This window comes from Bufo gargarizans, chromosome 8 (genome assembly GCF_014858855.1).
Source record: "Bufo gargarizans isolate SCDJY-AF-19 chromosome 8, ASM1485885v1, whole genome shotgun sequence".
NCBI lineage: Eukaryota > Metazoa > Chordata > Amphibia > Anura > Bufonidae > Bufo > Bufo gargarizans.
The window spans coordinates 104,449,717-104,473,515 of record NC_058087.1 but is presented as its reverse complement, the minus strand read 5'-3'; positions in this window follow the sequence as shown (position 1 = coordinate 104,473,515).

Below are 23,799 nucleotides of genomic sequence, written 5' to 3'. Positions count from 1 at the left end.
CTGCAATGCTGCATTTCACAATTTACAATGGCCAATCTGCAATTTTAATTACAAAAATCCTTATGTTGATTTGGAAGTGTGTAGGACTGGAGCAGCAGGGGCTCTTTTTGTATCAAAAGTCATCCCTGTTTTCAACTCACTAATCCCCCTCCCCCTCCTCCCTCCTCCATCCTCCCTCTGTAACATCGCTTTGAAAGCTTCCTGCTCTTCCTCCCTCCCCCCTCCTCCTGCTGCTATAACATTGCAATGTTACCGAGGGAGGAGGGAGGATGGAGAGCAGGAAGCTTTGAAAGCGATGTTACAGAGGGAGGAGGGGGGAGGGAGAGTAAGAGGCTTCCACAGCATGTAATGGAAGGAGAGCTGGAGGCGTCACAGAAGATTATGAGGCGGAGCTGGGACCAAGAGCAGCATGCGAGGGCTGCAGCTTGGAGCCACCTCCCCTATGGCACCTTATTTTAATGACTGACAAGTTGGTAATAGCGTATTTTTAGCAAAATGAGCCTAGAGATTACATTTTTAAGACCACATTAGGAATGGTTAAAGCTCCCTGAACATAACCGTATTTTTATATGGAGGGGGTGAAACCTGGTGACAGAATCCCTTGAAATTATTTTTCACGATACAAAGTTTTGTATTTTTTTTTTATTAAATAATATAATATAGCATTTTTTTTAAATATATTCAAACACTTTATAAAACCAGATACAAAATAACTTTATAAAACCAGTAATAAATATAAATAACACAGACAATAGTTATTTAGAAAAAATAAATATCATCAAAATTAACATTTGAAAAATAATTATTAATTATATTTTTATTTTTTATGAAAAAATAAATTTGATTTAAAAAAAAAATAATTTATGAATATAATTAATTTTTTATTCAAACGCCATAAATTTGGCTGGGCTGTCACGATGTACTTTGAAACCCATATACTCTTCCTCTGGGTCAGGAAAGGATCAACGAACACTGTTCGCGACACATGAAGGAATAGGTCGCCGGTTGCCCATGCCCAAATAACCATGTATCCAGGCGGTGAATGAGCGATAAGCAGCCTTTCTTTTCAATCTAGAAATAAAATTGAATAAAATAATTAATTAGTTTTATATAAATTCTAATTATTTTATTTAAAAAAAAATATTTAATAAGATGAAAATCAATCATAGTCCTTTCAGATTTTAGGTTTTCAAACCAGAGTAACGTATTTGTTGTTCTATTATATAAAAGTTTTATAATTGACACTTTAATAACCATATATCTTGGTTCTATAAATTTGATTCGGTTTTTGAACTAAGAAAACCTTTCTATAGTTGGTATCATTTCATTTTTATCACGCAGGCCTAATCTTATTCATTAGAACAACAGACACAATTCAATGACTAGGGATCTGTTGCCACTAGACAATCTTTTGGTAAATTCATTATATAGTGTATAGATACACAATGAAGTAATTGTGATGCTAAGTTCACACTTGAGCAAATTGTAAGTGTGCGTTGACATTTGACTAAAAGTCGAGTTAGATTTGCGTTTATTTGATTAAACATTATTAAAACACTTGCAATACGCACGACAATACACATAAAGGAACCACTTGTACTTATTTCTGCTTAGTGCGATCCACAGTGTGTATTTACTCAATTAAAAAATCTCAGGTGAGAAACATGTTCATAGGCAAACATGTATTTTTGTCAGTTTTTTTTTTTTATGCACGTAGGAACGCGCTACTAAACACTGTGGTCTGTACCATGCCTAAGGCTACTATCATACTTGCGTTTGGTGCACTGGATTTATCTATGACTTAGCCGCTTGTACACAGCTGTACACAGTTTTTCCATTTTTTTAAATACTAAAAATATCTATCCCTATAGACTTACATATTGTTCCGTGATGGATCCCTTAGGCTGATTTTTGTCATACGGACTCAAAACCACTTACAGAAAAATGTTTGTGTCCATCTATAAAACTGAAGGTTGACGGAATTTTTGGAGCATAAAAATAAATGAAACATTTATTTGTTGGCAATTCATACTAACTGCAATGCAAACAAGCCCTGATCAACAGAAAATTTACAATCTATAGTCACCTGTTCACATGCTTTTGCGGAGGTGTATTTTGAATTTGTCCAATGGTCCTTACAATAATATTGACAGTCTTTTCGCGCTCACAGAAAATGTTGAAGAACTCATGTTCAATTATACAAGTAAAATCGCCTATGTAGTTTTCGGCATTGGATATTTCTTTGCAGCAAATAGACTCTAAGGTTGTTGGCATCAATATACAATATAGTGCAGGTGCACCAATTAACAGTTGTGTTCTGTCCTCAGTATGCTCTGACAAGAAAACTCTGTACTGTGAATTAGTGCTCAATAATGGATTTGTTTGAAAACATCCTATCTCGGATGCATCCGATGCATATTTCAGCCTCAGCTCTTCTAATAAGATTGCCAACTGAAATAAAAAACGAAAACGAATTTAGAAAAGTATACATAATTGGATAGGACAAATATTTAAAAATGTATTTTAATCATAAATACCTCATTATCTGATTCAGCAGTGTTCCCAGCATAAATGGAATTTTCTTCCGATTGAACATCCAATGGTAAATCAATTCCACTATTATCTGTATTTTCCGTATTTCGAAAAAGCTCCTATGAAATTATGAAATTGTTTAACGTTATAAATAATTGTAGACAATACACAAACTAATACTGATCCATATAGCTACTCACAATTTCCTGTAATAACAATAAATATCCTATGTAAAAAAATAAAAAAGGTCCATTATTTGGTCATTAGAATGATGACATAATGCTATAAAGTAGCTTACCTCTAAATCTAGACTGTCATCGTGGATATAGCACGCCAAAATTTCATAATTACTTTCAAATTGAATTGAAGAATTGTCAGTGCTAATAATTATTTCTAATTCTCCATCCGACAAAGTAATGTTCGAACAAAACTGTAATAAAAATAAAATTTGTAAGAGTTTACACTTTTTTTATTTTGAGAATATATTTTAAAAAAAGAATAAATTTTTGGGGAATTATAACAACTTGCCCCTCACACCCATAAAGTAAAGAGGACCTTTCAAGCTAAAAAAAGTATCTAAACTGACTATACAGAAGTTTTGAGCGGCGCACAGGAATCCCCCTGCAGTTACTGTTACCACTGGGCGCCGCTCCGTTCTCCGGCTTTAGCCTCCATTTTGTTTCGAGTTTGGCTCCACCCAGGGGAAACTGCCGTGGTCTCCTTCTCCTATGCTGTAGCGCTGGCCAATCACAGCGCTCTGCTCATAGTTTAGTTTTTATGTTGAAAGGTCCGATTTCACTTATGCTAGTTGTTCCAGTACGGGGGAAGCAGGGGGACTTTATATTTGAACATGTGCCATGAACATCTGCAGTGCATCTTCCAACCAGGTCAAGGGCAGAAGAAGACATATCTGACAACATTTAGTTTAGACACGAGGCCTGATCGGCCATTAGCAGATGAGCGTTTCAACAGCATGCATGTATAAAACTGAGATCACAGATGAGCCTGAAATCAATGAATGGACTCAGATTTTATTTAGATTATTTATAATGCTATGTAACCCTTATAGTTTTTGAAAACATTTTATAACACTGGCATAATATTTGTAGAGTTATCCATCAATGATCATAACTGTAAGGGTTACATGTAGAGTTGAGCGGACACCTGGATGTTCGAGTTCGAGAAGTTCGGCCGAACTTCCCGAAAAATGTTCGGGTTCGGGATCCGAACCCTATCCGAACTTTGTCCAGAACCCGAACCCCATTGAAGTCAATGGGGACCCGAACTTTTCGGCACTAAAAAGGCTGTAAAACAGCCCAGGAAAGGGCTAGAGGGCTGCAAAAGGCAGCAACATGTAGGTAAATCCCCTGCAAACAAATTTGGATAGGGAAATGAATTAAAATAAAAATTAAATAAATAAAAATTAACCAAAATCAATTGGACAGAGGTCCCATAGCAGAGAATCTGGCTTCACGTCACCCACCACTGGAACAGTCCATTCTCAGATATTTAGGCCCCGGCACCCAGGCAGAGGAGAGAGGTCCCGTAACAGAGAATCTGTCTTCATGTCAGCAGAGAATCAGTCTGCATGTCATAGCAGAGAATCAGGCTTCACGTCAGCCACCACTGCAACAGTCCATTGTCATAAATTTAGGCCCAGCACCCAGGCAGAGGAGAGAGGTCCCGTAACAGACAATCTGGCTTCATGTCAGCAGAGAATCAGTCTTCATGTCATAGCAGAGAATCAGGCTTCACATCACACACCACTGTAAGAGTCCATTTTCATAAATTTAGGCCCAGCACCCAGGCAGAGGAGAGAGGTCCCGTAACAGACAATCTGGCTTCATGTCAGCAGAGAATCAGTCTTCATATCATAGCAGAGAATCAGGCTTCACGTCACCCACCACTGTAAGAGTCCATTTTCATAAATTTAGGCCCAGCACCCAGGCAGAGGAGAGAGGTCCCGTAACAGACAATCTGGCTTCATGTCAGCAGAGAATTAGTCTGCATGTCATAGCAGAGAATCAGTCTTCATGTCATAGCAGAGAATCAGGCTTCACGTCACCCACCACTGTAAGAGTCCATTTTCATAAATTTAGGCCCAGCACCCAGGCAGAGGAGAGAGGTCCCGTAACAGAGGATCTGGCTTCATGTCAGCAGAGAATCAGTCTGCATGTCATAGCAGAAAATCAGGCTTCACGTCAGCCACCACTGCAACAGTCCATTGTCATAAATTTAGGCCCAGCACCCAGGCAGAGGAGAGAGGTCCCGTAACAGACAATCTGGCTTCATGTCAGAAGAGAATCAGTCTTCATATCATAGCAGAGAATCAGGCTTCACGTCACCCACCACTGTAAGAGTCCATTTTCATAAATTTAGGCCCAGCACCCAGGCAGAGGAGAGAGGTCCCGTAACAGAGGATCTGGCTTCATGTCAGCAGAGAATTAGTCTGCATGTCATAGCAGAGAATGAGGCTTCACGTCAGCCACCACTGCAACAGTCCATTGGCATATATTTAGGCCCAGCACACAGGCAGAGGAGAGAGGTCCCGTAACAGAGGATCTGGCTTCATGTCAGCAGAGAATCAGTCTGCATGTCATAGCAGAAAATCAGGCTTCACGTCAGCCACCACTGCAACAGTCCATTGTCATAAATTTAGGCCCAGCACCCAGGCAGAGGAGAGAGGTCCCGTAACAGACAATCTGGCTTCATGTCAGAAGAGAATCAGTCTTCATATCATAGCAGAGAATCAGGCTTCACGTCACCCACCACTGTAAGAGTCCATTTTCATAAATTTAGGCCCAGCACCCAGGCAGAGGAGAGAGGTCCCGTAACAGACAATCTGGCTTCATGTCAGCAGAGAATTAGTCTGCATGTCATAGCAGAGAATGAGGCTTCACGTCAGCCACCACTGCAACAGTCCATTGGCATATATTTAGGCCCAGCACACAGGCAGAGGAGAGAGGTCCCGTAACAGAGGATCTGGCTTCATGTCAGCAGAGAATCAGTCTGCATGTCATAGCAGAAAATCAGGCTTCACGTCAGCCACCACTGCAACAGTCCATTGTCAGATATTTAGGCCCAGCACCCAGGCAGAGGAGAGAGGTCCCGTAGCAGAGGATCTGGCTTCATGTCAGCAGAGAATCAGTCTGCATGTCATAGCAGAAAATCAGGCTTCACGTCACCCAGCACTGTAAGAGTCCATTTTCATAAATTTAGGCCCAGCACCCAGGCAGAGAAGAGAGGTCCCGTAACAGACAATCTGGCTTCATGTCAGCAGAGAATCAGTCTTCATGTGATAGCAGAGAATCAGTCTTCATGTCATAGCAGAGAATCAGGCTTCACGTCACCCACCACTGTAAGAGTCCATTTTCATAAATTTAGGCCCAGCACCCAGGCAGAGGAGAGAGGTCCCGTAACAGACAATCTGGCTTCATGTCAGCAGAGAATCAGTCTGCATGTCATAGCAGAGAATGAGGCTTCACGTCAGCCACCACTGCAACAGTCCATTGGCATATATTTAGGCCCAGCACACAGGCAGAGGAGAGAGGTCCCGTAACAGAGGATCTGGCTTCATGTCAGCAGAGAATCAGTCTGCATATCATAGCAGAGAATCAGGCTTCACGTCACCCACCGCTGTAAGAGTCCATTTTCATAAATTTAGGCCCAGCACCCAGGCAGAGGAGAGAGGTCCCGTAACAGACAATCTGGCTTCATGTCAGCAGAGAATTAGTCTGCATGTCATAGCAGAGAATCAGGCTTCATGTCAGCCACCACTGCAACAGTCCATTGTCATAAATTTAGGCCCAGCACCCAGGCAGAGGAGAGAGGTCCCGTAACAGACAATCTGGCTTCATGTCAGCAGAGAATCAGTCTTCATGTCATAGCAGAGAATCAGTCTTCATGTCATAGCAGAGAATCAGGCTTCACGTCACCCACCACTGTAAGAGTCCATTTTCGTTATCCTGACTGTATCCTGACCATCTGCTCTTGTGGATCCTGTCTGCTGGACTTAAAAGACCCTCCGTGAGTCCCACTACCTGATCTCCCCTAAATCGAGCCGGTGCTGTTCCCTGCGGCCGCGGCCGGATAGTATCGCAGGGCCGGGCCTGCGCGTCAGCCTGCATCCCGGTCTGCTGACCTGTCCTGCTGGTGGAAGGCCTGGTGTGGGATCCCTGCTGCACTTACCCGCACCGGAAGACGAGCAGAGCTTGGAGGTTCGGTCGGGGGGCTCTTCATATAACTGCACTGACCGAGCGGCTGGCGCGCCCCCCACACGTGCAGCGGCTGCAGGCGCCATATTGCCCGCGAACTCCTCCCTCTGTGGCCAGCGCTCCGGGTGAGGACTCCTCTCCCCCCTGCATTGCATGAGAGACTTCCTTGGTGTGGGGCAACGTTGTATTGGGGGCTGTGTGGCTCAGTTTACCTAAAAGATAAGAAGCCTGACTCCTGTAATAGGCCGCAGTGATCTTTACCCCCTCAGTGAAGTGCGTGCTGGAGGTTTTATGGGCCGCAAAACAGGCACCTCAGGGCCCTCTATCCCTCCTAAGTTAATGATGGACAGTATGAGCCAAACAGATGACCATGAGGCTGGGGCCTCTCCTGATCGCCCGGAGGTGGATCTTGCAAAAGTTATGGCGGCTATTACTAACTGTCAAACAGCACTCACGGTCAAAATTGACCATGTCCAGGCCAACCTCACTCTACTCAGGCATGACATTGATAAAATCCGAGAGAGAACAACTGAGGTGGAGAGGAGGCTGGGGGAAGTGGAAGATAATGTTCAACGCGATGATGCGGTGGTCCGTGCACTGCAGGCTCAAGTTAAAACCTTGGCAGCAAAAGTGGAGGACGCCGAAAATCGTAATAGACGAAACAACATTCGGATCCTGGGGTTGCCGGAGAGAGCAGAGGGCCCTTCTCCTGAGGAATTTACTGAGCGCCTCGTTAAGCAGGTCCTGGACCCAATTAACTTATCAGTGACTTTTGCAGTGGAGCGGGCACACAGGATTCCTACTCGTCCTCTGCCCCCAGGGGCTCCGCCACGGCCCTTCATCTTCAAAGTATTAAATTATAGAGACCGTGATGCTGTTCTGGCGGCGGCCCGTCGTCTGAAGGACATACATTTTGATAACGCCCGGATTTCCTTCTACCCGGACTTCTCTACAGAGGTCCAGAAGCAACGCAGGCAATTTGCTGCTGTGAGAGGTCGGCTGCGAGAGAAAGGTCTTGTCTACGCCATGATGTATCCAGCACGTCTCAGAGTCCAGGATGGAGACCTGGTGAAATTTTTTGCCACCCCAGAAGAGGCGTCCGACTGGCTCGACCGCAGGGGCTGAGTATATTGGGACTTGTGTTCTGAGAGTCTTAATTTGTGTTTAAGTTGGTCACTTTATAAGATGGAGCTGATTGTACCTAACTTATGTTGTCCTACTATCTAGGTTCTGTTCTTGGTTTACCTAGAGTGGTGGGCTGTAACACGGGCCTCCCCGTCCTTTTCCTCTTGTGAGAAGGCTGAGCAAGGGGTTTTCAAGCTTGGATATGTTGGGGTTATCTGGGCAGGGTGGGGGGTTTTGCCCGCAGTTCTGGGCATATTGGGATGTTTTTACTGTATTCGTGAGAATCTGGTGTGACTGTGTGTGTGTATGGGTTGGGTGGTGCAGTTTCCTCGTGGGATATAATTTGGCCATACCGCCATGATGGCAGTCTGTCGGTTTGTCTCCTGGAATGTCAGGGGCCTAAATGATAAAGTCAAAAGATCCCTTGTCTTTAACTTCGTAAAGAACCATAACCCTGATATATTGATATTGCAGGAGACACATCTGCAGGGACGGAAGCTGCTGGCGCTGAGGAGGCCCTGGGTAGGAGCGGCTTTTCATGCGGTATATAATTCCAGAGCGAGAGGTGTGTCAATTCTGGTGGCGAAGTCTCTTCCCTTCCGTTCTTACTCCGTTCAAACTGACATGATTGGGCGCTTTGTGATCCTCCATGCTGCAATCAGAGGCATTGATTACTTTGTGGTAGGGGTATATGTCCCCCCCCCTTTTCAGAGGGACGTACTGGACGAAATTATGAAACGTGTGGCAGCATTCCCTCCGGTGCCTCTGATTGTGCTTGGGGATTTTAATGCGGTATTAGACCAGTCGATGGATAGGCTTCGCCCTGGTGGGACACATACTGACGCGTTGAACTCCTGGGCGGGGGTATTTGCTCTAACAGAGGGCTGGAGATATATGCACCCTGATCTTCGGCAATACTCCTGTTACTCAGCCTCTTATGCAGCCCTCTCCCGGATTGATTTAGTGTTTCTCAGTAGGGAGTTGGTGCCCTCGCTGATAGCCACTGAATACTTACCAAGAGGTATTTCTAACCATGCCCCACTATTGGTGGTTCTGAGACAGCCTATTGCACCTGCTGAAAGGCTGTGGAGACTTAATAGTAAATGGCTGGAGGTACTACCGGTGGTCTGGGCTGCGCAGCAAGGGATGAAAGACTATTGGGAACTCAATGAGGGCTCTGCTGACCCCCTGGTGGAATGGGAGGCCTTTAAAGTTGTGTTGCGTGGTACTTTGATCCAGGCAATTGCAGCTTATAGGAAAGAATTGAATGCCACTAGACTTAAATTAGAGGATGAGGTGGTAAGGAAAGAACAGGCTTATATTACAGAACCAAATGATGTGACTCGTAACCTATGGGATGAGGCGCAGAGGAAGCTTCACTTGCATCTAACAGAATACACCCAGAAGAGGTTGTTATTTCAGAGACGCCTTGTCTTTGCAGACGGAGACAAAAATGGGAGTGCCTTAGCTTTCCTGGCTAGAACTGAGGTGCCACAGACGGCGGTTCCGCACATTACCTGTGGAGATGGCTTGAGGGTATGTCGGCCGGGAGATATTTGTGAACAGTTTGTTCACTTTTATACGGACTTATACAGTTCTAAATCCACCTCTTCTCCAGGTGAGGTCCGCTCATTCCTTCAATCCATCCCGCTTACGCCTTTAGCTGCGGCCGATAGTGAGTATTTAGGGAGATCTATTGATGAAGGGGAAATTAGGGCAGCAATCGAAGACATGGTGCCTGGGAAGTCACCTGGTCCGGACGGCTTCCCGATTGAATGGTACAGGTTGGATGTTACTTTACAATCTGCACGCCTACTTAGGCTTTTCGATCATGCATACGAGTCCGGGAAGTTGCCTCCGTCCTTTGGGGAGACGACCATTGTGGTGATTCACAAAGACGGTAAACCGCCGGACCAGTGTGCATCGTACAGGCCAATTTCCCTGCTGAATACGGACGCAAAAATCTTAGCCAAAGTCCTAGCTAGGCGTCTCGGTGGGGTAGTCTTGTCCATTATTGACCCGGATCAATCCGGTTTCATGCCCGGTAAGACAACGGATATAAATCTCAGGAGATTATTCACAAACTTGCAGGTCAGACACGACAATGCGGGTTCAAGAGTCTTGGCATCCCTTGACAATGAGAAGGCCTTTGACTCGGTAGAGTGGCCCTTTATTTGGGAGACAATGTACCGCCTAAATTTCCCTCCATCCTTTGTCAAGTGGGTCCAATTGTTATATCAGGCACCCACAGCACGGATTAGAGTGAATGGAGCTCTCTCTCGTCCCTTCAGGTTATATAGGGGTACTAGACAGGGGTGCCCTCTCTCCCCGTTGTTGTTCGCCCTGATAATGAAACCCTTAACACAACTGATTAACAATAGTTCCTTGATTGAAGGGTGGACGATAGCGGGGATTCAGGAGAAGGTGTCGCTGTACGCAGACGACCTGCTAGTTTACTTGGCAGACCCTGGCCCCTCTTTAGAGACCCTCCTGGATGTGGTAAATGGATATGGTGGATACTCGGGGTTGCGGGTGAACTGGGCCAAGTCTAGTTTATGCGTAGTTGACGTAGATGAAGCTGTAGACATTTCCCCGGTGTCTCCCCTGAGAGTAGTAGAAAGTTTTCTCTATTTAGGGATCTATATTCACAGAGACCCTAGACAGTTCTGTCAATTGAACCTGAGACCCACCATGGAATATGTTACGCATAAACTAGAGGCCTGGGAAAACCTTCCTTTGACCCTGGTGGGTAGAATTAACATTGTTAAAATGGTGTTGCTGCCCAAGCTTTTGTATATATATAGAGCGGCTCCGGTGAGGATCCCTAATTCCCATTTTGACACTTTAGATAGAACCATGTCCCGTTTCTTGTGGCATCATCAGTCCCCAAGGTTGGCGAGAAAGACACTGAAGTCCTCCTATGCACAGGGTGGTTTACAGCTGCCGGATATGTATATTTATTATATAGCAACGCGTTTAATGTATGCATCTTGGTGGATTACGGCGGATGCTAATAACCCAGCGGTGGTATTAGAGACGGCGCTGACCGGGTCCTATGAAGCGCTAGCTAATCTCGTATATAGAGGGGGCAAGGTCACAGGTGCTGGGATTTACACGGATAGTATGGTAACGGTTATCGAGGCTTGGGTAAAATTTGTGGAGATACATACTGAGAATCAGACAGGGGATACCTGGTCCCCTTACATTCCACTTTGGCGTAACAAGCTCTTTCCGGAGCTCTTGCACCTCCCAGATTTTTAATTCTGGCCTAGGAAGGGCCTTAAATATCTAACACAACTGTTTCATGAAGGGATCTTCCGTTCTTTCAATACCCTACGAACTGACTTCCTGCTGCCCCGGACGAGCTTTTACCGCTACCTCCAACTGAAACATGCCTGTGAGAAACAGTTTAAGTCCCTGACCTTAAACTTAGAGTGCGGTCCGCTAGAATCAGTAGCCAGGAGGAAACTCCCACACAAACCAATTTCTTCCTTTTATGCTGAAATTGTCCAAATGCAAGATTCTCCTATTAAGCGGTCCTTTGCTAAATGGGCTGTAGATATCCCGGAGTTGGAGGACTCTCATTTGGAGGAGTGGCGTCTGAGGTGGAGGACATCGGTTATAAGTGCTAGGGATCAGCTCATTCAAGCTAAGTGGATGCATAGAGTGTATTTGACCCCACTGCGTCTTCACCAGATGCGGCTACTACCGACGCCAGGCTGTGATAGATGCGGAGAGGCTACGGGTTCCTTTTTCCATATGGTTTGGCTCTGCCCGGTGATGAAGACGTATTGGAAGGGCATATGCGATTTTATAAATGCTAAGTTGGGGCTCCCAGGGATTTATAGTCCGATAATCTGTATGCTAGGGTTAGTTTCGGAAGCTACTCCCTCCAAGTATAGTAGAGTATTGTTACGATTGTTGATGTTCTATGGGAGGAAAAATATACTTCTGAACTGGAAACCCCCCAAGTGTCCTACAGTGAGCCAATGGGTACTCCTCATTAATAAGGACCTTCAGATGTATAAGTTGACATATGAGGCAAGAGGACTGCCTGATCGATTTGACAAAATCTGGGGCCTTTGGGTCCAGGCTGCGGGTACGACTTGAGTCATCGCGGTGGCGACTGTATCACCCAACGTGTGTATGAGAGTGTGTATGTGGTTGAGCGAGGCGTGGATACCTCTTAGTGATGACAGGAAAACCCTGTATTGAAGTCGCATTGTTGTCTTCTATGGTCATGATCTATGCTGATGATGTTACTTGCTGACGTGCATGTGTGTGTCATGAAGAATTGTTTCTTCTCTGTTCTCCCTCTGGGAGTGTTGTATCAAATTGAAAAATGTCAAAATAAACGCTATTAAAAAAAAAAGAGTCCATTTTCATAAATTTAGGCCCAGCACCCAGGCAGAGGAGAGAGGTAACAGACAATCTGGCTTCATGTCAGCAGAGAATTAGTCTGCATGTCATAGCAGAGAATCAGGCTTCATGTCATAGCAGAGAATCAGGCTTCACGTCACCCACCACTGTAAGAGTCCATTTTCATAAATTTAGGCCCAGCACCCAGGGTGAGGAGAGAGGTCCCGTAACAGACAATCTGGCTTCATGTCAGCAGAGAATCAGTCTTCATATCATAGCAGAGAATCAGGCTTCACGTCACCCACCACTGTAAGAGTCCATTTTCATAAATTTAGGCCCAGCACCCAGGCAGAGGAGAGAGGTCCCGTAACAGACAATCTGGCTTCATGTCAGCAGAGAATTAGTCTGCATGTCATAGCAGAGAATGAGGCTTCACGTCAGCCACCACTGCAACAGTCCATAGGCATATATTTAGGCCCAGCACACAGGCAGAGGAGAGAGGTCCCGTAACAGAGGATCTGGCTTCATGTCAGCAGAGAATCAGTCTGCATGTCATAGCAGAAAATCAGGCTTCACGTCAGCCACCACTGCAACAGTCCATTGTCATAAATTTAGGCCCAGCACCCAGGCAGAGGAGAGAGGTCCTGTAACAGACAATCTGGCTTCATGTCAGCAGAGAATCAGTCTTCATATCATAGCAGAGAATCAGGCTTCACGTCACCCACCACTGTAAGAGTCCATTTTCATCAATTTAGGCCCAGCACCCAGGCAGAGGAGAGAGGTCCCGTAACAGACAATCTGGCTTCATGTCAGCAGAGAATTAGTCTGCATGTCATAGCAGAGAATGAGGCTTCACGTCAGCCACCACTGCAACAGTCCATTGGCATATATTTAGGCCCAGCACACAGGCAGAGGAGAGAGGTCCCGTAACAGAGGATCTGGCTTCATGTCAGCAGAGAATCAGTCTGCATGTCATAGCAGAAAATCAGGCTTCACGTCACCCAGCACTGTAAGAGTCCATTTTCATAAATTTAGGCCCAGCACCCAGGCAGAGGAGAGAGGTCCCGTAACAGACAATCTGGCTTCATGTCAGCAGAGAATCAGTCTGCATGTCATAGCAGAAAATCAGGCTTCACGTCAGCCACCACTGCAACAGTCCATTGTCATAAATTTAGGCCCAGCACCCAGGCAGAGGAGAGAGGTCCCGTAACAGAGGATCTGGCTTCATGTCAGCAGAGAATCAGTCTGCATGTCATAGCAGAAAATCAGGCTTCACGTCACCCAGCACTGTAAGAGTCCATTTTCATAAATTTAGGCCCAGCACCCAGGCAGAGGAGAGAGGTCCTGTAACAGACAATCTGGCTTCATGTAAGCAGAGAATCAGTCTTCATGTCATAGCAGAGAATCAGTCTTCATGTCATAGCAGAGAATCAGGCTTCCCGTCACCCACCACTGTAAGAGTCCATTTTCATAAATTTAGGCCCAGCACCCAGGCAGAGGAGAGAGGTCCCGTAACAGACAATCTGGCTTCATGTCAGCAGAGAATTAGTCTGCATGTCATAGCAGAGAATGAGGCTTCACGTCAGCCACCACTGCAACAGTCCATTGGCATATATTTAGGCCCAGCACACAGGCAGAGGAGAGAGGTCCCGTAACAGAGGATCTGGCTTCATGTCAGCAGAGAATCAGTCTGCATGTCATAGCAGAAAATCAGGCTTCACGTCACCCAGCACTGTAAGAGTCCATTTTCATAAATTTAGGCCCAGCACCCAGGCAGAGGAGAGAGGTCCCGTAACAGACAATCTGGCTTCATGTCAGCAGAGAATCAGTCTTCATGTCATAGCAGAGAATCAGTCTTCATGTCATAGCAGAGAATCAGGCTTCACGTCACCCACCACTGTAAGAGTCCATTTTCATAAATTTAGGCCCAGCACCCAGGCAGAGGAGAGAGGTCCCGTAACAGACAATCTGGCTTCATGTCAGCAGAGAATCAGTCTTCATATCATAGCAGAGAATCAGGCTTCACGTCACCCACCACTGCAACAGTCCATTGGCATATATTTAGGCCCAGCACACAGGCAGAGGAGAGAGGTCCCGTAACAGAGGATCTGGCTTCATGTCAGCAGAGAATCAGTCTGCATGTCATAGCAGAAAATCAGGCTTCACGTCAGCCACCACTGCAACAGTCCGTTGTCAGATATTTAGGCCCAGCACCCAGGCAGAGGAGAGAGGTCCCGTAACAGAGGATCTGGCTTCATGTCAGCAGAGAATCAGTCTGCATGTCATGGCAGAAAATCAGGCTTCACGTCAGCCACCACTGCAACAGTCCATTGTCATCAATTTAGGCCCAGCACACAGGCAGAGGAGAGAGGTCCCGTAACAGAGGATCTGGCTTCATGTCAGCAGAGAATCAGTCTGCATGTCATAGCAGAAAATCAGGCTTCACGTCAGCCACCACTGCAACAGTCCGTTGTCAGATATTTAGGCCCAGCACCCAGGCAGAGGAGAGAGGTCCCGTAACAGACAATCTGGCTTCATGTCAGCAGAGAATCAGTCTTCATATCATAGCAGAGAATCAGGCTTCACGTCACCCACCACTGCAACAGTCCATTGGCATATATTTAGGCCCAGCACACAGGCAGAGGAGAGAGGTCCCGTAACAGAGGATCTGGCTTCATGTCAGCAGAGAATCAGTCTGCATGTCATAGCAGAAAATCAGGCTTCACGTCAGCCACCACTGCAACAGTCCGTTGTCAGATATTTAGGCCCAGCACCCAGGCAGAGGAGAGAGGTCCCGTAACAGAGGATCTGGCTTCATGTCAGCAGAGAATTAGTCTGCATGTCATAGCAGAGAATCAGGCTTCACGTCACCCAACATTGGAACAGTCCATTGGCATATATTTAGGCCCTGGCACCCAGACAGAGGAGAGGTTCATTCAACTTTGGGTAGCCTCGCAATAAAATGGTAAAATGAAAATAAAAATAGGATTGAATGAGGAAGTGCCCTGGAGTCCAATAATATATGGTTAAGGGGAGGTAGTTAATGTCTAATCTGGACAAGGGATGGACAGGTCCTGTGGGATCCATGCCTGGTTCATTTTTATGAACGTCAGCTTGTCCACATTGGCTGTAGACAGGCGGCTGCGTTTGTCTGTAATGACGCCCCCTGCCGTGCTGAATACACGTTCAGACAAAACGCTGGCTGCCGGGCAGGCCAGCACCTCCAAGGCATAAAAGGCTAGCTCTGGCCACGTGGGCAATTTAGAGACCCAGAAGTTGAATGGGGCCGAACCATCAGTCAGTACGTGGAGGGGTGTGCACACGTACTGTTCCACCATGTTAGTGAAATGTTGCCTCCTGCTACACGTTGCATATCAGGTGGTGGTGCAGTTAGCTGTGGCGTGTTGACAAAAGTTTTCCACATCTCTGCCATGCTAACCCTGCCCTCAGAGGAGCTGGCCGTGACACAGCTGCCTTGGTGACCTCTTGCTCCTCCTCTGCCTTGGCCTTGGGCTTCCACTTGTTCCCCTGTGACATTTGGGAATGCTCTCAGTAGCGCATCTACAAACGTGCGCTTGTACTCGCGCATCTTCCTATCACGCTCCAGTGCAGGAAGTAAGGTGGGCACATTGTCTTTGTAGCGTGGATCCAGCAGGGTGGCAACCCAGTAGTCCGCACAGGTTAAAATGTGGGCAACTCTGCTGTCGTTGCGCAGGCACTGCAGCATGTAGTCGCTCATGTGTGCCAGGCTGCCCAGGGGTAAGGACAAGCTGTCCTCTGTGGGAGGTGTATCGTCATTGTCCTGCCTTTCCCCCCAGTCACGCACCAGTGATGGACCCGAGCTGCGTTGGGTGCCACCCCGCTGTGACCATGCTTCATCCTCATCCTCCTCCACCTCCTCCTCATCCTCGTCCTCCTCGTCCTCCAGTAGTGGGCCCTGTCTGGCCACATTTGTACCTGGCCTCTGCTGTTGCCAAAAACCTCCCTCTGAGTCACTTCGAAGAGACTGGCCTGAAAGTGCTAAAAATGACCCCTCCTCCTCCTGGGCCACCTCCTCTTCCATCATCGCCCTAAGTGTTTTCTCAAGGAGACATAGAAGTGGTATTGTAACGCTGATAATGGCGTCATTGCCACTGGCCATGTTGGTGGAGTACTCGAAACAGCGCAACAGGGCACACAGGTCTCGCATGGAGGCCCAGTCATTGGTGGTGAAGTGGTGCTGTTCTGTAGTGCGACTGACCCGTGCGTGCTGCAGCTGAAACTCCACTATGGCCTGCTGCTGCTCGCACAGTCTGTCCAGCATGTGCAAGGTGGAGTACCACCTGGTGGGCACGTCGCATATGAGGCGGTGAGCGGAAAGGCCGAAGTTACGCTGTAGCGCAGACAGGCGAGCAGCAGCAGGATGTGAACGCCGGAAGCGCGAACAGACGGCCCGCACTTTATGCACCAGCTCTGACATGTCGGGGTAGTTGTGAATGAACTTCTGCACCACCAAATTCAGCACATGCGCCAAGCAAGGGATGTGCGTCAAATTGGCTAGTCCCAGAGCTGCAACGAGATTTCGCCCATTATCACACACCACCAGGCCGGGCTTGAGGCTCACCGGCAGCAACCACTCGTCGGTCTGTTGTTCTATACCCCGCCACAACTCCTGTGCGGTGTGGGGCCTGTCCCCCAAACATATGAGTTTCAGAATGGCCTGCTGACGTTTACCCCGGGCTGTGCTGAAGTTGGTGGTGAAGGTGTGTGGCTGACTGGATGAGCAGGTGGAAGAAGAGGAGGAGGAAGCCGAGAAGGAGGAGGTGGCAACAGGAGGCAAAGAATGTTGCCCTGCGATCCTTGGCGGCGGAAGGACGTGCGCTAAACAGCTCTCCGCCTGGGGCCCAGCTGCCACTACATTTACCCAGTGTGCAGTTAGGGAGATATAGCATCCCTGGCCGTGCTTACTGGTCCACGTATCTGTGGTTAGGTGGACCTTGCTACAGATGGCGTTGCGCAGTGCACACTTCATTTTATCGGATACTTGGTTGTGCAGGAAAGGCACGGCTCTCTTGGAGAAGTAGTGGCGGCTGGGAACAACATACTGTGGGACAGCAAGCGACATGAGCTGTTTGAAGCTGTCTGTGTCCACCAGCCTAAATGACAGCATTTCATAGGCCAGTAGTTTAGAAATGCTGGCATTCAGGGCCAGGGATCGAGGGTGGCTAGGTGGGAATTTACGCTTTCTCTCAAATGTTTGTGAGATGGAGAGCTGAACGCTGCCGTGTGACATGGTTGAGACGCTTGGTGACGGAGGTGGTGGTGGTGTTGGTGGTACATCACCTGTTTTTTTTTTATCATATCTTTATTTTATTATTATTGCCATCATAATGATATATAACAATAACATAAGGGCAACAAGCCCAAAAGTCGAGGAAGCATACAGATTACAACGCATACATGGGAATGAGTCAGTTAATCAGTGTACAGAATAACAAGCCTACTGAAAAGCCGAGTACCAGGGGAGGCCCCAACTCCAACTAGTTAAGGCTCAGGAAGCCAGCAAGCACAAGTACAATCCGAGGAGAAACAAGGTCAGTGTCGACTAACCAGGAGGCGCAGGTACCGGTAAGATATGTTAGCTCACAAATAAGGCATAAGCAAAGTAACAGGAAGCCGCTTACATAAGGCGATAGAAGGCGATAACTCCAATGAGGCCTCAGCCGGGTCTCGACCCACACCAGTCCATCCAGGGGCCCATTGTCTCCAAAAATTTATCATGTGAGAGAGTCTCCCAACTAGATAATTCCTCGAACCTACAGATCTCGTTTGCTTTAAGTATCCAGTCAGCAGTGGAAGGGGCTCTATCGGATAGCCAAAGCAAGGGGACTAATAACTTGGCCGCAGCCAGTAAATGGGCTAATAAAGAGTGCTTGTGAAGGGGAGAGCCTGTTGAAAGAACATTGAGGAGAACCAGAGCAGGAGATAGGCCGCCAACCGAAGGAATGATCTGCTGGAGAAGCCTACCAAGCTCAGACCAGAAAGGAGAAATGCCTTCGCACGACCACCAAATGTGGGATAGAGTGCCAGTCGCCTTGCGACATCTCCAACAGATCTGGGGAATACTCCGATCTATTCTATGCATCACGTGGTACATCCCCTGTTTGCTGGGCGGCAGGTGCCAACGTTCCTCCAGAGGCGGAGGAAGAGGCCGAAGCGGCAGCAGCAGAAGAGGCCGAGGCGGCGGCAGCAGCAGAAGAGGTAGCAGGGGGAGCCTGAGTGACTTCCTTGGTTTTAAGGTGTTTACTCCACTGCAGTTCATGCTTTGCATGCAGGTGCCTGGTCATGCAGGTTGTGCTCAGGTTCAGAACGTTAATGCCTCGCTTCAGGCTCTGATGGCACAGCGTGCAACCCACTCGGGTCTTGTTGTCAGCACATTGTTTGAAGAAGTGCCATGCCAGGGAACTCCTTGAAGCTGCCTTTGGGGTGCTCGGTCCCAGATGGCGGCGGTCAGTAGCAGGCGGAGTCTCTTGGCGGCGGGTGTTCTGCTTTTGCCCACTGCTCCCTCTTTTGCTACGCTGTTGGCTCGGTCTCACCACTGCCTCTTCCTCCGAACTGTGAAAGTCAGTGGCACGACCTTCATTCCATGTGGGGTCTAGGACCTCATCGTCCCCTGCATCGTCTTCCACCCAGTCTTGATCCCTGACCTCCTGTTCAGTCTGCACACTGCAGAAAGACGCAGCAGTTGGCACCTGTGTTTCGTCATCATCAGAGACATGCTGAGGTGGTAGTCCCATGTCCTCATCATCAGGAAACATAAGTGGTTGTGCGTCAGTGCAGTCTATGTCTTCCACCGCTGGGGAAGGGCTAGGTGGATGCCCTTGGGAAACCCTGCCAGCAGAGTCTTCAAACAGCATAAGAGACTGCTGCATAACTTGAGGCTCAGACAGTTTCCCTGATATGCATGGGGGTGATGTGACAGACTGATGGGGTTGGTTTTCAGGCGCCATCTGTGCGCTTTCTGCAGAAGACTGGGTGGGAGATAATGTGAACGTGCTGGATCCACTGTCGGCCACCCAATTGACTAATGCCTGTACCTGCTCAGGCCTTACCATCCTTAGAACGGCATTGGGCCCCACCATATATCGCTGTAAATTCTGGCGGCTACTGGGACCTGAGGTAGTTGGTACACTAGGACGTGTGGATGTGGCAGAACGGCCACGTCCTCTCCCAGCACCAGAGGGTCCACTAACACCACCACGACCATGTCCACGTCCGCGTCCCTTACTAGATGTTTTCCTCATTGTTATGGTTCACCACAACAACAAAAATATTATTTGGCCCAATGTATTGTATTCAAATTCAGCTGAATATAAATTTGAGGCCTAGTATTTAGGCGCTGGGTAACCGGTATGGATTTACTAACAGAATTATACTTGGAAATGCACAGTAGCGTGTGTGTGAAGTTATTCTGAATGACCCTATGTGCACCTTGAATATTATATACCCTTTTAGGGATAGATTTCAAATAGCTCTGATATAGCAGAAACCACTAAATTATGAAATTGCTAAATTTGGAATTGTATTTCAACCCAGAACAAAAAATGTGCTTTGACGGACACTAAATAACTTGCCCAGCCACAACAGTACAGCGGTAACGACAGATTTAGCGGGATATAAATTTGAGGCCTAGTATTTAGGCGCTGGGTGACCGGTATGGATTTACTAAGAGAATTAAACTTGGAAATGCACAGTAGCGTGTGTGTGAAGTTATTCTGAATGACCCTATGTGAACCTTGAATATTATATACCCTTTTAGGGATAGATTTCAAATAGCTCTGATATAGCAGAAACCACTAAATTATGAAATTGCTAAATTGGGAATTGTATTTCAACCCTGAACAAAAAATGTGTTTTGACGGACACTAAATAACTTTCCCAGCCACAACAGTACAGCGGTAACGACAGATTTAGCGGGATATAAATTTGAGGCCTAGTATTTAGGCGCTGGGTGACCGGTATGGATTTAGTGACAGAATTAGACTTGGAAATGCACAGTAGCGTGTGTGTGAAGTTATTCTGAATGACCCTATGTGCACCTTGAATATTATATACCCTTTTAGGGATAGATTTCAAATAGCTCTGATATAGCAGAAACCACTAAATTATGAAATTGCTAAATTTGGAATTGTATTTCAACCCAGAACAAAAAATGTGCTTTGACGGACACTAAATAACTTGCCCAGCCAAAACAGTACAGCGGTAACGACAGATTTAGCGGGATATAAATTTGAGGCCTAGTATTTAGGCGCTGGGTGACCGGTATGGATTTACTAACAGAATTAGACTTGGAAATGCACAGTAGCGTGTGTGTGAAGTTATTCTGAATGACCCTATGTGCACCTTGAATATTATATACCCTTTTAGGGATAGATTTCAAATAGCTCTGATATAGCAGAAACCACTAAATTATGAAATTGCTAAATTGGGAATTGTATTTCAACCCTGAACAAAAAATGTGCTTTGACGGACACTAAATAACTTGCCCAGCCACAACAGTACAGCGGTAACAACAGATTTAGCGGGATATAAATTTGAGGCCTAGTATTTAGGCGCTGGGTGACCGGTATAGATTTAGTGACAGAATTAGACTTGGAAATGCACAGTAGCGTGTGTGTGAAGTTATTCTGAATGACCCTATGTGCACCTTGAATATTATATACCCTTTTAGGGATAGATTTCAAATAGCTCTGATATAGCAGAAACCACTAAATTATGAAATTGCTAAATTGGGAATTGTATTTCAACCCTGAACAAAAAATGTGCTTTGACAGACACTAAATAACTTTCCCAGCCACAACAGTACAGCGGTAACGACAGATTTAGCGGGATATAAATTTGAGGCCTAGTATTTAGGCGCTGGGTGACCGGTATGGATTTACTAACAGAATTAGACTTGGAAATGCACAGTAGCGTGTGTGTGAAGTTATTCTGAATGACCCTATGTGCACCTTGAATATTATATACCCTTTTAGGGATAGATTTCAAATAGCTCTGATATAGCAGAATCCACTAAATTATGAAATTGCTAAATTGGGAATTGTATTTCAACCCTGAACAAAAAATGTGCTTTGACGGACACTAAATAACTTGCCCAGCCACAACAGTACAGCGGTAACGACAGATTTAGCGGGATATAAATTTGAGGCCTAGTATTTAGGCGCTGGGTGACCGGTATGGATTTACTAACAGAATTAGACTTGGAAATGCACAGTAGCGTGTGTGTGAAGTTATTCTGAATGACCCTATGTGCACCTTGAATATTATATACCCTTTTAGGGATAGATTTCAAATAGCTCTTATATAGCAGAAACCACTAAATTATGAAAATGCTAAATTTGGAATTGTATTTCAACCCAGAACAAAAAATGTGCTTTGACGGACACTAAATAACTTGCCCAGCCACAACAGTACATCGGTAACGACAGATTTAGCGGGATATAAATTTGAGGCCTAGTATTTAGGCGCTGGGTGACCGGTATGGATTTACTAACAGAATTAGACTTGGAAATGCACAGTAGCGTGTGTGTGAAGTTATTCTGAATGACCCTATGTGCACCTTGAATATTATATACCCTTTTAGGGATAGATTTCAAATAGCTCTGATATAGCAGAAACCACTAAATTATGAAATTGCTAAATTGGGAATTGTATTTCAACCCTGAACAAAAAATGTGCTTTGACGGACACTAAATAACTTGCCCAGCCACAACAGTACAGCGGTAACGACAGATTTAGCGGGATATAAATTTGAGGCCTAGTATTTAGGCGCTGGGTGACCGGTATGGATTTAGTGACAGAATTAGACTTGGAAATGCACAGTAGCGTGTGTGTGAAGTTATTCTGAATGACCCTATGTGCACCTTGAATATTATATACCCTTTTAGGGATAGATTTCAAATAGCTCTGATATAGCAGAAACCACTAAATTATGAAATTGCTAAATTGGGAATTGTATTTCAACCCTGAACAAAAAATGTGCTTTGACGGACACTAAATAACTTTCCCAGCCACAACAGTACAGCGGTAACGACAGATTTAGCGGGATATAAATTTGAGGCCTAGTATTTAGGCGCTGGGTGACCGGTATGGATTTACTAAGAGAATTAGACTTGGAAATGCACAGTAGCGTGTGTGTGAAGTTATTCTGAATGACCCTATGTGAACCTTGAATATTATATACCCTTTTAGGGATAGATTTCAAATAGCTCTGATATAGCAGAAACCACTAAATTATGAAATTGCTAAATTGGGAATTGTATTTCAACCCTGAACAAAAAATGTGTTTTGACGGACACTAAATAACTTTCCCAGCCACAACAGTACAGCGGTAACGACAGATTTAGCGGGATATAAATTTGAGGCCTAGTATTTAGGCGCTGGGTGACCGGTATGGATTTAGTGACAGAATTAGACTTGGAAATGCACAGTAGCGTGTGTGTGAAGTTATTCTGAATGACCCTATGTGCACCTTGAATATTATATACCCTTTTAGGGATAGATTTCAAATAGCTCTGATATAGCAGAAACCACTAAATTATGAAATTGCTAAATTTGGAATTGTATTTCAACCCAGAACAAAAAATGTGCTTTGACGGACACTAAATAACTTGCCCAGCCAAAACAGTACAGCGGTAACGACAGATTTAGCGGGATATAAATTTGAGGCCTAGTATTTAGGCGCTGGGTGACCGGTATGGATTTACTAACAGAATTAGACTTGGAAATGCACAGTAGCGTGTGTGTGAAGTTATTCTGAATGACCCTATGTGCACCTTGAATATTATATACCCTTTTAGGGATAGATTTCAAATAGCTCTGATATAGCAGAAACCACTAAATTATGAAATTGCTAAATTGGGAATTGTATTTCAACCCTGAACAAAAAATGTGCTTTGACGGACACTAAATAACTTGCCCAGCCACAACAGTACAGCGGTAACAACAGATTTAGCGGGATATAAATTTGAGGACTAGTATTTAGGCGCTGGGTGACCGGTATAGATTTAGTGACAGAATTAGACTTGGAAATGCACAGTAGCGTGTGTGTGAAGTTATTCTGAATGACCCTATGTGCACCTTGAATATTATATACCCTTTTAGGGATAGATTTCAAATAGCTCTGATATAGCAGAAACCACTAAATTATGAAATTGCTAAATTGGGAATTGTATTTCAACCCTGAACAAAAAATGTGCTTTGACAGACACTAAATAACTTTCCCAGCCACAACAGTACAGCGGTAACGACAGATTTAGCGGGATATAAATTTGAGGCCTAGTATTTAGGCGCTGGGTGACCGGTATGGATTTACTAACAGAATTAGACTTGGAAATGCACAGTAGCGTGTGTGTGAAGTTATTCTGAATGACCCTATGTGCACCTTGAATATTATATACCCTTTTAGGGATAGATTTCAAATAGCTCTGATATAGCAGAAACCACTAAATTATGAAATTGCTAAATTGGGAATTGTATTTCAACCCTGAACAAAAAATGTGCTTTGACGGACACTAAATAACTTGCCCAG